A 15,808-nucleotide genomic window follows, 5' to 3' on the forward strand; every position below is an offset into this window, starting at 1 on the left:
GTTACTACTACTCTTTGGTTTCCCTCAAAGTACTGGCAAATGATAAAGCAAACGAACAGACTGCCAGACCACTGGGATGTGCCCAGTCGACTCATGGATCTGAAATCTGCCTCCGGTTGACGGCGACCCCCCCCCCCCACCTCACACAGTTGGTATGTCCTGGTGGCAGCCTCCCCCCTCAGTGCGGGTTGGTTCCGTCCGTGGACGCCCGCGCATGCGCCCGCTCCGAGAGCGCGTCGCGACCCCGTGGTGTTTCAGGTTCGCGCGCGCTCGCCCTCTGATTCCTGACGTGCTGCGGGCGCTCGCGGCCAACGGGACCTGAGCGGAGGGGCTCATCCGCGCGGCGCGGACGGTCGGTGAGTACCAGCCGCTTCGGCACACCTCCGGCCGCCTTCTTCCCGCCTCCTCTTCTCGCTCAGTGGGGGCGCGGCCCACTCTTCTCCCGAGCGGAGTCTCTGACTTGGGGTTAGGACCCTCTTGATGCTGAGGCGGGTCTCGTCGGACGCCAAGGTGGGCGCCTGCTGACAGGACGGCCCTTCGGGACGCCAGGGTAGGCCGTTAGGACACCGAGGATGGCCCCTCAGGATACTGGGCGCCTCTGGACGCCGGTTGGGGCGCTGGGGACCCCGAATGGTCTTCCTCCCTCGACTGCCGGGCCTGCTCCCCTCAAACCGAGGGTGCGGCCTTCCTTCTCCCCGGGTCCCTTTCGGCCCTTCTGGGTCTCTTGCGACCGGCTCCGGTCCCCGCCCACCCCTCGAAGGCGTCTTCCTCACGCTGAGCACCCAGGGAGGGGGCTCCGTCTATGCCGCCTCCTTTCTGGGGCCTCACAGCCGGGACCTCTCTCGGGAGTCAGGTCGACTGGGTCCCCCAGCCCCTTTTTCCTCACGCTCCCTATCTCCTCCAGGCTACTGTTTTCTGTTGGTTAGTGGTTTAGGTTATTTTGCCCAGAAATTAAGATTTTCCTTGGGAATCCTGATCGTCGTGTACCACTTCCGCCTGCCACAGAAGTAGTATGTTTCCGTTCTGTACGATGATAGTGTTTCAGGCCTTTTACACATACACATTTGTTGAACGTTCACGACAGTCTTATGCCATAGGTACTCTTACCGTCTTTAACTTATGTACTAGATAACTGAGGATCAAAGACACACATGGTGTAAGCGGTTGAGCTGGTTTTGAATCCAGCCAGCCTGACTCCAGTGTTCTTGTATATAGTCACTGAGTATGAATAAGTGAAAGTCTACTGTCTTTATTTTTTCCTGTCAGAGGCAGTGCCTTTTAGTTGAGATCAGATACATTGTGCTTCAATTATCAGCATTCCCATTTTGAATTTAAGAAATGACCAGATGTTTGATTTTGAGTTTCCTAACTTGTAAAATCATGATAAAAGTGTTCTAAAATCATGAAACCTACCACATAGAGTTTTTGGGAGGAATAACCTCTATGATGCATTTGAGGTACCTAAAATAGTGTCCAAGGACCCAGTAAATAACTATTACTCATTGTGTTTGGATTCTGTTTTTACACACTTGTCTTAAACTGAGGCTGAGTATAAACTGGGAAATAGAGCATGTGTGTGTAGGCATATAGAGCATCGGGGGGTGTGTGTGTGTGTAGGTGCGCATTTACTTTTTTTTAAATTGGAGAAACAGTAAAGCTCATGTGATCAGTTGATGAAGAGCTTGGTACCAGATTTCTTGAATGGTAGATTATTTAGAAGTAAGAGTCAATCAATCAGAGAGGACTGTTAAGGTCCCAGTGCCTCCAGGCTTTCAGAGCAGTTTGACAGGTTTGGTAGGTAGAATGTCAAGATTTTAAATTTTCTTGTCAGTGATTGTTCTTCACATAGATCAAGATGATGGATGTGTTGAACAAAAATGACAAACAATATCTTACAAATTGGAGATTTTCCAGGACACTACCAACTGTAATATAACGACTCTCATTTTTGGGTCACCTTTCCTGCCTTTGCATTCTTTTAGAGACGTTTTGTTTCTCTTATGATTGAGAAGAGAGTGTTGGTATCTAGACTCTGTTCCTTCTTTGCAGACACTTAGTGGTAATTCCTTCTGTAGTCTCTATTCAAGTAGTTGAAGATAAGCCATTATTTTAGTGATTTTTTTTTTCCATTTTGAAAGATGGCAACTTAAATAGAAGTTGAATTATGTTAGAGTTCTTGTTTAAATTGGCTGAACAGTGACTTCTTTTTTTTTTTTTTTCGAGGACCGCCTTTATTGTGGCAGACACAGCTCAGGGGGACCCTCAGGCCACGCTGTTGCTCAGCTGCATGGCGAAGTCCTGTGAACAGTGACTTCTTTAGGGACTTCCCCGGTGGCTTAGCAGTGAAGAATCCGCCTGCAGTTCAGGAGCTGCAGGAGACACGGGTTCAATCCCTGGGTGGGGAATATCCCTTAGAGGAGGAAATGGCAACCCACTCCAGTATTCTTGCCTGGAGAATCCCATGGACAGAAGAGTCTGGCAGGTTACAGTCCATAGGGTCGTAAAGAGTTGGACACAACTAAAGCAACTTAGCACGCATGCACATGACCTTTTTTACTCTTAGAATTTCCATGGAAATAGTGTGGCTAAATGTCATGAAGCAATAGAATTTTGGAATCTGTCTGTGGGGTGCCTCTAACTTAATGCTTATTGATCCCTTATCTTATGATTCTTTGAAAGCCCACTTTGAGCCTGTAGATGGTTCTGTGCTAAGGAGAACGGTTTTTGTTTCTTTACATATCTTTTAAGAAATTAGATGTATTTGATGGTGTAGCACCATTGCTATCAGATTTGAACATATTGGTTTCAATAAACAGTGTTTCCTGTACATTTAATTATTGAAACCAATATGTTCAAATCTAACAAGATATTTTCCTAGGGCACTATGGTTCCTCCTGTCTGACACCATACTTATCCCTACTTCCAAGTCCTGTTCAAGCTGTTCTCTTAGATTCAAGGATCACCTCAAGTCTTATTATTCTCCGTATAGCAATAGTTTCCTTTGACCTGTAATTTAGCCTTTTGTGCCCTTATATAGCATTCAGTAAGTTAAATATATATAATTTAAACATTTTATTGAATTATATTTTATAATTTAAATATATAGCATAAAGTATGCTAAGTCACTTCAGTTGTGTCTCTTTGAGATCCCATGGACTGGAACTCACTGGGCTCTTCTGTCCATGGGATTCTCCAGGTAAGAATACTGGAGTGGGTTGCTATTTCCTCCTCCAGGGGATCTTCCTGACCCAGGGATTGAACTCGTGTCTCTTACATCTCCTGCATTGGCAGGCAGGTTCTTTACCACTGCTGCTACTGCTAAGTCACTTCAGTCGTGTCCGACTCTGTGCGACCCCATAGGTGGCAGCCTACCAGGCTCCCCCGTCCCTGGGATTCTCCAGGCAAGAACACTGGAGTGGGTTGCCATTTCCTTCTCCAATGCATGAAAGTGAAAAGTGAAAGTGAAGTCGCTCAAGTCGTGTCCGACCCTCAGCGACCCCATGGACTGCAGCCTTCCAGGCTCCTCTGTCCATGGGATTTTCCAGGCAAGAGTATTGGAGTCTTTACCACTAGTACCACCAATTCATCTAATATTTATGTGTCATACCTTACATCAGAAATCCAAAGATTAAGTCATGGAGTATTGGAGTCAGGATTTAGAGTCGAGAGATAGAAGCGCAAGTGCCTGCCTTGTGACTTTGGGCAGGTTAGTGTTTTGAACCTAAGTTTCCTTATAATAATTATATATACTTCTTAGGTTTTTATAAGGATTAAATAAAATAGTCATTCACTCACAAGTATTTATTATTAAAAAAGTATTGTTTGCATATAGTGAAGTGAACCAATCTTAATTGTATAGCTCAATATGTACATCCATGTAACTGCCACCCAAATCAAGATATGAAACATTTCTGACACCTCAAAAGGATACCCTGTGCCCCTTTCCAGTTAGTACCCTCCAAAGATAACTAAATCCAAAGGTAACTAGTGTTCTGACTTGGTCACCATAGCTTAATTTTTTTAAACAGCTTTATTGAGATATAATTCATATACCATAAAATTTACACACTAAAATGTACAATTCAGTGGCTTTTAGTATTTTTCACAGAGTTGTATAACCATCACAGCAATCAATTTTAGAACATTTCTTCACCCTAAAGAGAAATTCCACACCCCTAATTCATCAGTACCAATCCCCCTGAGCTGTAAGGAATCACTGATCTACTGTCTGTCTATTTAGATTTACCAGTATGGGTATTTCATGTAAATGGAATCAGACAGTATGTGGTCCTTCTGGCTTCTTTTTACTGGTCATAATGTTTTCAGACTTCATCTGTGTTGTTGCATGTATCAGTGCTTCATTTCTTTTTATTGCTGGATAATTTTCCATTGTATGGATCTGATATACATTTTATTTTATTTATTCCTTCATCTGTTGATGGATATTTGGGTTGTTTCCATTTTGGGTCTGTCATGTAATGCTGCTTTGTGAATATTTATGTACAGGTTTTTGTGTGGACATAAATTGTAATTTCGTTCGGCTGTGTACGTAGGAGTGGAATTGTTGAGTTGCATGGTAACTCTAATTTCAACATTTTGAGGAGCTGCTAGACTGTTCTCTAGAGAGTCTTCTCTGTTTTACATGTCTATCAGTAATGTATGCACGTTCAATTTCTCCACATCCTCGCCTACACTTGTTACTGTTTATCTTTTTGATTATATACCCATTCGTGATATCTCATTGTGATTTTGATTTGCATTTCTCTAATGGCTAATCATATTGAGCATCTTTTCACCCATTTATTTGCTGTCTGTAAATAATCATTAAAGAAATGTGTACTTAGATTCTGTGACTAATTTTTATTGGATTATTTGCTGTTTTATTTTTGAGTTATAAGAATATATATGTATATATATTCTAAGTACAACTCCTTAACATATATGTGATTTGTAAGAATTGTCTCCAGTTCTGTGGACTGTCCCTTTGCTTTCTTGATAGTGTGTTTGAAGCACAGAATTTCTTGATTTTTGATGTCTAGTTTATCTAGTTTTTCTTTTGTTGCTTGTGCTTTTGATGTCATATATAAGAAACCATTATTGAGTTCAAGCTTGTAACAATTTGTCTGTTTTCTTCTATGAGTTTTATAATTCTAGCTTCTACATTTAAGAATTTGATCTGTTTTGAGTTAATTTTTGTATGGTGTGAGGGTAGGGATCAATTTCATTCTTTTGCATCTGGCTGTACAGTTTTTCCAACACCATATATTAGAAAGATGATTCTTTTCCCTATTGAATGGTCTTGGCACTCTTGTTGAAAATAAGTTGACTGTAGACATGACCATATATTTCCAGACTGTCAGTTCTTTTCCATTGAGTTGTGCATTCATTCTTAGCTCCAGTGCCACACTGTCTTGATTACTGTACCTTTGTACTAGATTTTGAAATCAGGATGTGTTAGTCCATCAACTTTTTTCCCCAAGATAGTTTTGATTGTTTCAATTATTATTTTGAATTTCCATGCCAATTTTAGGATCAACTTGTCAGTTTTCACCAAAAAAATCAACTAGGATTTTATTAGGGATTGCACTGACTGTGTATATCAATTTGGGAAGTATTGCCATCTTAGTATTGTCTGAGCTGCTGCTGCTGCTGCTAAGTCACTTCAGTCATGTCCGACACTGTGTGACCCCATAGTTGGATGCCCACCAGGCTCCCCCGTCCCTGCGATTCTCCAGGCAAGAATACCAAAGTGGGTTGCCATTTCCTTCTCCAGTGCGTGAAAGTGAAGTCTCTCAGTTGTGTCTGACTCCCAGCGACCCTGTGGACTGCAGCCTACCAGGCTCCTCCGTCCATGAGATTTTCCAGGCAAGACTACTGGAGTGGGTTGCCGCTGCCTTCTCTGATTGTCTGATCTAGTGGAGGTGATGGAATTCCAGCTCAGCTATTTCAAATCCTAAAAGGTGATGCTGTTAAAATGCTACACTCCTTATGCCAGCAAACTTGGAAAACTAAGCAATGGCCACAGTCCTGGAAAAGTTTTCATTCCAGTCCCAAAGAAAGCAATGCCAAAATATGTTCAAACTGCTGTACAGTTGTGCTTATTTCACATGCTAGCAAGGTAATGCTCAAAATTCTTCAAGCTAGGCTTTAACAGTACAGGAGCTGAGAACTTCCAGGGGTACCAGCTGGATCATAGAGAAAGCAAGGGAATTCCAGAAAAACATCTGCTTCGTTGACTATGCTAAAGCCTTTAACTATGTGGATTGCAACAAACTGTGGAAAATTCTTAAAGAGATGGGAATACCAGACTACCTTCCTGCCTCCTGCGAAACCTGTATGCGGGTCAAGAAGCAACAATTAGAACTGGACATAGAACAACAGACTGGTTCAAAATTTAGAAAGGAGTACATCAAGACTGTATATTGTCACCCTCTTTATTTAACTTATGTGCAGAGTACACCATGCAAAATGTTGGGCTGGATGAATCACAAGCTGGAATCAAGATTGCTGGGAGAAATATCAACAACCTCAGATACACAGATAATACTACTCTAATGGCAGAATGGAGAGGAACTAAAGAGCCTTTTGATGAGAGTGAAAGAGGAGAGTGAAAAGCTGGCTTAAAACTCAGCATTCAAAAAACTAAGACCATGGTATCTGGTCCCATCACTTCATTGTAATTAGATGGGGAAAAAGTGGAAACAATGACAGATTTTATTTTCTTGGCCTCCCCAAACACTATAGACGGTGACTGCAGCCACGAAATTAAAAGACGCTTGCTCCTTAGAAGAAAAGCTGTGACAAATGTAGACAGTGTATTAAAAAGCAGAGACATCATTTTGCTGACAAAAGTCCATCTAGTCAAAGCATTGGTTTTTCCAGTAGTCATGTATGGATGTGAGAGTTGGACCATAAAGAAGGCTGAACACCGAAGAACTGATGCTTTTGAATTGTGGTGCTGGAGAAGACTCTTGAGAAGACTCTTGGAGAAAACTCTTGATATCCACAGCAAGGATCTCAAACCAGTCAATCCTAAAGGAAATTAATCCTGGCTATTCATTGGAAGGACTGATGCTGAAATTGAAGCTCCAGTATTTTTGCTACTTGATGCGAAGAGCCTACTCATTGGAAAAGACTTTGATGCTGGGAAAGATTGAGGGCAGGAGAAGAGGGTGACTGGATGAGATGGTTGGGTGGCATCATTGACTCAATGGATGTGAATTTGAGCAAACTCTGGAAGAGAGTAAAGGACAGGAAAGCCTGGCATGCTGCAGTCCATAGATTTCTCAAAGAGTTGAACACAACAACTGAACAACAACATTTGTTTCCTAGGTTGTCTTCACTCTTTTTCACTCTTTTTTTTTTTTTTTCCTGTTTGCTGTTGTGATTGGGTGAGTTCCAGTGCCCTCTCGTTAAGTGCAGTGACCCTTTTTTTTCTTGCTTCATCTGTTCTGCTGTTGAACCTTCACATTATATTTTCCATTTCAGTCATTGTATTCTTCAGCTCTGTGACTTCTATTTGGTGCTTCCTTTTATTTTCTGCCTCTGTTTTGAGATTCTCACTTTGTCCCTCCATTTTTCTCTTGAGCTTGGTGAGTATCTTTATAACCATTCTTTTGTACTTTCATCAGGTTAAATCACTTATCTCTGTTTCATTAAGGTCTTTTTTTGAGGTGTTACCTTGTTCTTTCACTTGAAACATATTTGTCTGTTTTTTCATTTTCCTTGTCTCTGTGTTGGTTAGATACGCATTAGTTGGTTACACATTAGATGAAATAGCCACTGTTTAGTTTTGAAAGAGTGACCCTGTGTAGGGGATGAATCTTATCATTCAACTTTGCCTTAGCTCTTGGTTGTCTCTCAAACCTTTGTGAATGTCCAAGCAGCCTACTTTATTTTCAGTGGCCCCCAGTAGTTTAAGATGTGCCAAGACCTGTCAGTATCCCAAAGTGGAAGAACTCTGCTCCTAGATAAAGGCTGATTCGAAGCCAGACTCTTAGGCAGCTGCTTTTAAATTATGCAGATAGGGACTTCTCTGGTGGTCCAGTGGTTAAGAATCTGCCTTCCAATGTAGGGGACATGGATTTGATCCTTGGTTAGGGAACCAAGATCTCATGCTGCAGGACAACTAAGCCTGTGTACTACAACTACTGAGCCTCCACGTTAAAACAAGAGAAGCCCCTGCTACAACTAGAGAGAAGTCCGTGTGTCTCAGTGAAGAGCCTGAACACCACAACGAAAGATCCTATATGCTGCAATGAAGATCCCATGTGCCATAACTAAGAACTGACACAGCCAAATAAATGTTTAAAAAAATAGGCAGATAGCTACAGTCCTGTGGGATTCTGAGCATAAGCCTTGTTGACCACTAAAATTTAGCAATCTAGCGGTGTCTTCTGGTGGCAACTGCAGAAATCAAGGCATCAGATGAGGGTACAAGCTCTGTTCTGTGAGATACTGACAAGCTGGAGCAAATCAGAGGAAGAGTGCAAAGATGTCACCCACCAGCCTTTGTCTCTGAATAATATTTCAGCAGGTGCTTAGATGTGTATTAATTTAGATGCCTTCTCATCAGGCCAGTTCTTTATGATAAGCAAATAAACCTTTTTCACAGAAAGTTTGGGTGTTTTTCAGTTGGCTTCTGTGCTAGGTTCTTGGTGGTTTTCTGTGTGTGTGAGCCCTTTGAAAACTGTTTCTCAGTTTACTATAGCCTTGTGAGTTTCATGAATGCAAGCGCTGTCAGGTTTCAAAGTTAGATGTATTGGGGGTCGTCTCTCAGGTGCCTCTTAAAAGTTGGGCTGCCAGATACAGGGTTCAAACCCTTCACTCCTCAGGGAGAAGATTGGGACTTTGAGTTCCTTCCTGATTGTGGGTCACTACATGAGGGTGTGGGATTTACTTTGAAGTAAATTTCTCTTGTTTGTCTAATGTGTAGGATTTGCTCAGCTATGGGGTTATGTGTGTGTGTGTATGTATAATTTTTTTTCTTCCCTGCAGGAAATTGTTCTGTATGTAGCTGTAGATTTGTGGGAGGAAGCGAGTTCGAGATTCTGCAACATCACCATCTTGAACTGGAATTCCAAATTATCCTTTAATAACACAATCTTGACATTGACATTGGTATAACCCACTGATAGATTTCCCCCATTTTACTTATATTCATTTATGCGTTTCCATGTATGTGTGTTAACTACTACAGTTTTATCATTAGTGTGTAGGTTCCTGTATTATCCACAACAATTGAGAAATTAAACAGTTCCAACACCACAGGAACCCCTTTTCTAACCAAACCCATGTCCTTCCTGCATATCCTCTCTCCTGTCCCTAACCCTTGACAACAATATGCTTGTTTTCTAAAATTTTGTCATTTCACACATTTTTATAAATGGAATAATATAGAAAATAAAAAAAGATTTATATATTTATTTATTTCATTGTTTGGCTGTGGTAGGGTCTTTGTTGCTGCATGCAGGCTTTCTCTAGTTGTGGTGAGCAGGGGCTACTCTTCATTGTCGTGTGTGGACTTCTCACTGAGGCGGCTTCTCTTGTTCTGGAGCACAGGCTCTGGGCGCTCAGGCTTCAGTAGTTGCAGCATATGGGTTCTAGAGTGCTGGCTCAGTAGTTGTGGCACACAGGCTTAGTTGCTCTGCAGCATGTGGGATCTTCCTGGACCAAGAATCCAACTGGTGTCCCTCACATTACAAGGTGGATTTTTAACTCCTGGACCACCAGGGAAGCCCTGTATAACATTTTTGTTGTTCAGTCAGTAAGTCATGTCTGACTGTGACCCCATGAACTGCAGCATGCCAAGCTTCCTTGTCCTTCACTATCTTCTGGAGTTTGCTCACATTTATGTCGATTGAGTCAGTGATGCTATCTAACCATCTCATCCTCTGTTATCCACTTCTCCTTTTGCCTTCAGTCTTTTAGGATGGACTTTTTTTGCTCAACACAATTCCCTTAAGTTGTTGCATATATCAGTAGTTCATTCTTTTTCTTTCTTTTTAACTTGTTTGCCTTTTTGGCTGCGCTGGGTCTTAGTAGTTGCATGTGGGATCATCGATCTTTATTGTGACATGTGAACTCTTAGTTGCAGCATGTAGGATCTATTAAGATGGTGAAAAAGTAATTGTGGTTTCACAACCCAATCAAAAAGTGGGAAAAAGACCTACACAGACATTTCTCCAAAGACATGCTGCTGCTGCTGCTAAGTCGCTTCAGTTGTGTCCGACTCTGTGCTACCCCATAGTCGGCAGCCCACCAGGCTCCTCTGTCCCTGGAATTCTCCAGACAAGAATACTGGAGTGGGTTGCCATTTCCTTCTCCAACGCATGCATGCGAAGTCACTTCAGTCGTGTCCGACTCTGTGCAACCCTGTGGACAGCAGCCCACCAGGCTCCTCTGTCCGTGGGATTCTCTAGGCAAGAATACTGGAGTGGGGTGCCATTTCTTTCTCCCTCCAAAGACATACAGATGGCTAATAAACATAGGAAAAGATGCTCTATATCGCTCGTTATTAGAGAGATGTAAGTCAAAAGTACAATGAGATATCACTTCACACTGGTCAGAATGGCTATCATCAAAAAGTCTACAAACAATAAATTCTGGAGAGGGTGTGGAGAAAAGGGAACTCTCTTGCACTGTTGGTAGGAATGTAAATTGATACAGCCACAATGGAAGACAGTATGGAGATTCCTTAAAAAACTAGGAATAAAACTACCATATGACTCAGTAATCCCACTACTAGGCATATACCCTGGGAAAATCAAAGTTGAAAAAGACACATGTACTCCAATGTTCATTGCCTGCAATAGCTAGGACATGGAGGCAACCTAGATGTCCATTGATAGATGAATGGATAAAGCAGCTGTGGTACATATATACAATGGACTATTACTCATAGTGATAAAAAGGATTACATTTGAGTCAGTTCTAATGAGGTGGATGAACCCAGAATTTATTATACAGAGTGAGGTAAGTCAGAAAGAGGAAAACAGATATCATATACTAATACATTTAAATGGAATCTAGAAAGATGGTACTGATTAAATTATTTCCAGGAGTGGGGATAAGTCTCCACTGTCTCTCTAGCAGTGGGGACACAGACATAGAGAATAGACTTATAGACATGGAGCGGTGAGGAAGGAAGGAGAGGATGGGTTGTATGGAGAGAGTAACATGGAAACATACATTACCGTGTGTAAAATAGATATAGTAGCCAGTGGGAATTTGCTGTATAACTCAGAGAACTCAAACTGGGGCTCTGTAACAACCTAGAGGGGTGGGATGGGAAGGGAGGTGGGAGGGAGGTCCAAGAGGGAGGGGATATATGTACCTATGACTGATTCATGTTGATGTTTGACAGAAACTAACACAATACTGTAAAATAATTATCCTTCAATTAAAAATAAATAAATTTACATAAAATAGGTGCAGTTTTAGATAGTGAATTTTATGTCATTATAACTAGGCTCAAACACATCTTTATTAATCAAAATAGAAACCATTACCATCAACACATTTTTACCAATGAGAAATAAGTTTGTTTATTCCTGTAGCATAAAAATCCTTGCTTTGGGATTTGATGAACTCTTGGAAAGCATTTTCTGCCTCCTGCTGGTTATGGCGGAGAGGGCAATTGCACCCTACTCCAGTACCCTTGCCTGGAAAATCCCATGGAGGCTGGAGCCTGGTAGGCTGCAGTCCATGGGGTCGCTGGGAGTGGGACATGACTGAGTGACTTCACTTTCACTTTTCACTTTCAGGCATTGGAGAGGGAAATGGTAACCCACTCCAGTATTCTTGCCTGGAGAATCCCGGGGACCAGGGAGCCTGGTGGGCTTCCGTCTGTGGGGTCGCACAGAGTTGGTCACGACTGAAGCTACTTAGCAGCAGCAGCAGCATCTGGTTATGGAAACATTTTCCCTTCAAAAAGTTGTCAAGATGCTTGAAGAAGTGGTCGTTGGTTGGCGTGAGGTCAGATGAATATGGCAGATGACACAAAATTTCGTAGCCTAATTTATTCAACTTTTGAAGTGTTGGTTGTGGGAAGTGTGGTGAGATGTTGTGGAGAAGAATTGGGCCTATTCTGTTAATCAATGCCATCTGCGTGCCTTGAAGTTTTCGGTGCCTCTCATCGATTTGCTGAGCATACTTCTCAGATGTAATGGTTTCACTGGGATTCAGAAAGCTTTAGTGGATTAGACGGGCAGCAGACCACCAGACAGTGACCATGACCTCTTTTTGGTGCAAGTTTGGCTTTGGGAGGTGCTTTGGAGCTTCTTGATCCAGCCGCTGAGCTGGTCGTTGCATAAAATCCACTTTTCATTGCAATCTGATTGAGAAATGGTTCATAGTTGTTGCACAGGATAAGAGAAGACAACACTTACAATATTTTTGATGTGTGGTCAGCTCACAAGACACCCACTTATCAAGCTTCTTCACCTTTCCAATTTGTGAGGTTGAATTGTTTGGCAGCTTATTGTGGAATTGTAAGAGGATCAACTTTGATGATCCTCTTAACTAGTCGTTGTCAACTTCCGAGGGCCAGCCACCGTGCTCCTTATCCTCAAGGCTCTTGTTTCCTTTGCAAGACTTCTTGAACCACCACTGCACTGTATGTTTGTTAGCAATTCCTGGGCCAAAAGTGTTGCTGGTGTTGTGAGTTGTCTTCACTGCTTATGACCCATTTTGAACGCGAATAAGAAAGTTGCTTAAATTTACTTTTTGTCTAACGTCATTTCAATATTCTAAAATAAACAGCAAGTAATAATGTCATTAGCAAAAAAACTAAAGTGAAAAATGTGCATTAAAATGATATATTACATAACCACATTTATTTAAAAATGTATTCCAATATCAAACAGCAAATTCAGCAGTGCAGAACTGCAATTACTTTTGCACCAACCTAGTAGTTCCCGTTGGAAGCATGGAGTCTTAGCTTCCATGGACTACCAGGGAAGTTCTTCATTGTTTTTTTTTTTTCATTGCTGAATATGTTCTATAGTATATATAGACCACAGTTTGCTTAGCCACTCACCTACTGAAGGACTTTGAACTGTTTCCTCGATTTGCTATTACAAATAAAGCTGCTGTGAACATTTGTGTACAAGGTTTTCATGTGAATATAAAATTTTGTTTCTCTGGGATAAATACCCAGGAGTACAGTTACTGGGTTATGTGATAGTTAAGAAACTGCAGAACTCTTTTCAGAGTTGTACCATTTAACATTCCTACCAGCTTTGTATGAATGATCCAGTTTCCCTGAACATTTGCCTGACTTTGGTGGTGTGACTTTTTACATTTTATTTATTTTGATGGGTGTGTATTCAATAGTATTATCTCATGGTTTTAATAGATTCATTTTGAGTTGATTTTGTATAAAGTGTTAGCTTGAGGTTTTCTTTTTTCTTTTTGCCAATGGATTGATTTCTACTTGCTTTAACACCATTTGTTGAAAAGACTTTCCCTACTAAATTAGATTTGAGTATGTTGTGATGGTTTCTGAGCTCTTTCTTCTTCATTGATGTATGTCTGTTATTCTACCAATTCCACACTATTTTGATTACTGGAGTCATATAATAATCTTAATATGGAGTAGTGTGATTCCTCTCACTTTATTCTTTTTTGTCAGGATTGTTTAAGCCTTTTCTAGGGCCTGTGCTTTTCCATGTAAATTTTAGAATAAACTTGTCTAAGTCTACAAAAAGATATTGCAGGGATTTTTATAGGAATTATGTTAAATCTAAGATGAATTGGGGCTCAGGTGGTGAAGAATCTGCCTGCAGCATGGGAGACCCGGGTTTGATCCTTGGGTGGGAAGATCCCCTGGAGAAGGGAATGGCTACTCACTCCAGTATTCTTGCCTGGAGAATTCCATGGACAGAGGAGCCTTGGTGGGCTGTAGTCCATGGGATTGCAAAGACTTGGACATGACTGAGAGACTGATACACTAAGATGAATTTGGGATGAATTGACAGCATTATTATGTTGAGTCTTACAATCAATGAGCATGTATGTTCCACTGATTTAGATCTTTGGTTGCCTTCATTAATTACTAAGAGACGTTCAGTTCAGTTCAGTCGCTCAGTTGTGTCTAACTCTTTTCAACCCCATGGACTGCAGCACACCAGGCCTCCCTGTCCATCACCAACTCCCGGAGTTAACTCAAACTCAGGTCCATTGAGTTGGTGATGCCATCCAGTCATCTCAAATATTTAGGCATAAATCTAACAAAATATGTACAGGACTTACAAGCTGAAAACTATGAAACACAGCTAGTTTTTTTTTTTTAATATTTAAAAATTTTAAGACTAGAAAGTTTGGATAAAGGAGAAAAGTATAATTTCACCACTAAATTGTTCTAAATTTTGTATAAGTAATTTATTTAATAAGTATTTGATGATCATCTATTATTTACAGAGAATGTGCTAAGTCCTAGGGCTAGACCTATCCTTGTCTTTCTGAAACCTACAATCTATTGGAAAAGACAGGTATTTCCTTAAAAAATCACAAGCATAAATATATAGTTACAGCTGTGATTACTTACTTTGAGGGAAAGCTGATGCGTTGCGCATATGTGGTAAGAGATTTGATCAAGTTTGGGGGTCAAGAAGACTTCTCTGAGATCATAGTTCAGCTGAGATCTCAAGGATGAGAAGGAGTAAACTAGGTGAACGGGGAGTGTTGGAGGGAATCTTTGATGCAGAAGAATTGTGTGGGAAGGCTTTGTGGCAGCAAAGTAGTATGGATGTAGCTTAAGAACTGAGGGAGTGGTTAGAGCAAGAGAAATCTGGCAGGAGGTCAGATAATACAGGGCATACCATATAGGCCATATTAAGAGAAAAATGTCTTGTATATGAAACAGTGAGATATTGAAGTTTTAAATAGTGGAATATTATTTATTTTGTTTGTTTTGGCCTTGCCATGTGGATTGTGGGACCTTAGTTCCCTGTCCAGGGATTGAACCCTCCTCGTCAGCAGTTAAAAGTGTGGAGTCCCAACCCTACTGGACTGCCAAGGAATTCCTAAATTGTGGAATAATTTAGTATTTGCAATTGTAAAAGGTGAAAGCTTCAGTGTGTAGAGCAAATTGGATAGGGGGTGGGGCAAGAGTGAAAGTAAGGGACCTAGTTAAGATATTGTCCACATGCGAGTTGCTGGTAGCTTGGAACTAGGGTGGTAGTGGAAATGGACCATGAACTTTCAGATGTTCAAGTTGGGTTTAGAAAAGGCAGAGGAACCAGAGATCAAATTGCCGACATCCACTGGCTCATTGAAAAAGTAAGAGAGTTCCAGAAAAACATCTACTTCTGCTTTATTGACTACACCAAAACCTTTGACTGTGTGGATCACAACATATTGTGGAAAATCCTTAAAGAGATGAGAATACCAGACCACCTTACCTGCCTCCAGAGAAATTTGTATTCCGGCCAAGAAGCAACAGTTAGAACAGTTAGACATGGAACAACAGACTGGTTCCAAATTGGGAAAGAATTATGTATATGTTATGTATATTGAGTTATGTATGTTATGTATATTGAGTATGTACATCGGGAAAGACTGTATATTGTTACTCTGCTTAATTAACTTATATGCAGAGTACTTCATGCGAAATGCTGGGCTGGATGAAGCACAAGTTAGAATGAAGATTGCTGGGAGAAATATCAATAACCTCAGATATGCAGGTGACACCACCCTTATGGCAGAAAGTGAAGAAGAACTAAAGAGCCTCTTGATGAAAGTGGAAGAGGAGAGTGAAGAAGTTGGCTTTATACTCAACATTCAAAAAACTAAGATTATGATATCC

The 15,808-nt window shown here is 41.2% G+C and overlaps 1 protein-coding gene across 3 annotated transcripts in view; it reads left to right on the top strand.

Annotated features, from left to right (window-relative positions):
- The first annotated feature begins 218 nt into the window (after window positions 1-218).
- The window catches only part of UIMC1 (ubiquitin interaction motif containing 1), a 133,432-nt gene continuing 117,842 nt past the window's right edge, over window positions 219-15,808 (top strand). For 2 of the 3 annotated variants that reach the window (XM_040240487.1, XM_040240489.1), the window contains exon 1: window positions 236-356. The gene's annotated coding sequence lies outside the window, so the exon portion shown is untranslated. Of the gene's footprint in view, window positions 357-15,808 lie in introns of all 3 variants that reach the window. The other variant, XM_040240486.1, reaches the window with a different exon arrangement.

Source organism: Oryx dammah, unplaced genomic scaffold, assembly GCF_014754425.2.
Source record: "Oryx dammah isolate SB20612 unplaced genomic scaffold, SCBI_Odam_1.1 HiC_scaffold_5, whole genome shotgun sequence".
In the NCBI taxonomy this organism is placed as follows: domain Eukaryota; kingdom Metazoa; phylum Chordata; class Mammalia; order Artiodactyla; family Bovidae; genus Oryx; species Oryx dammah.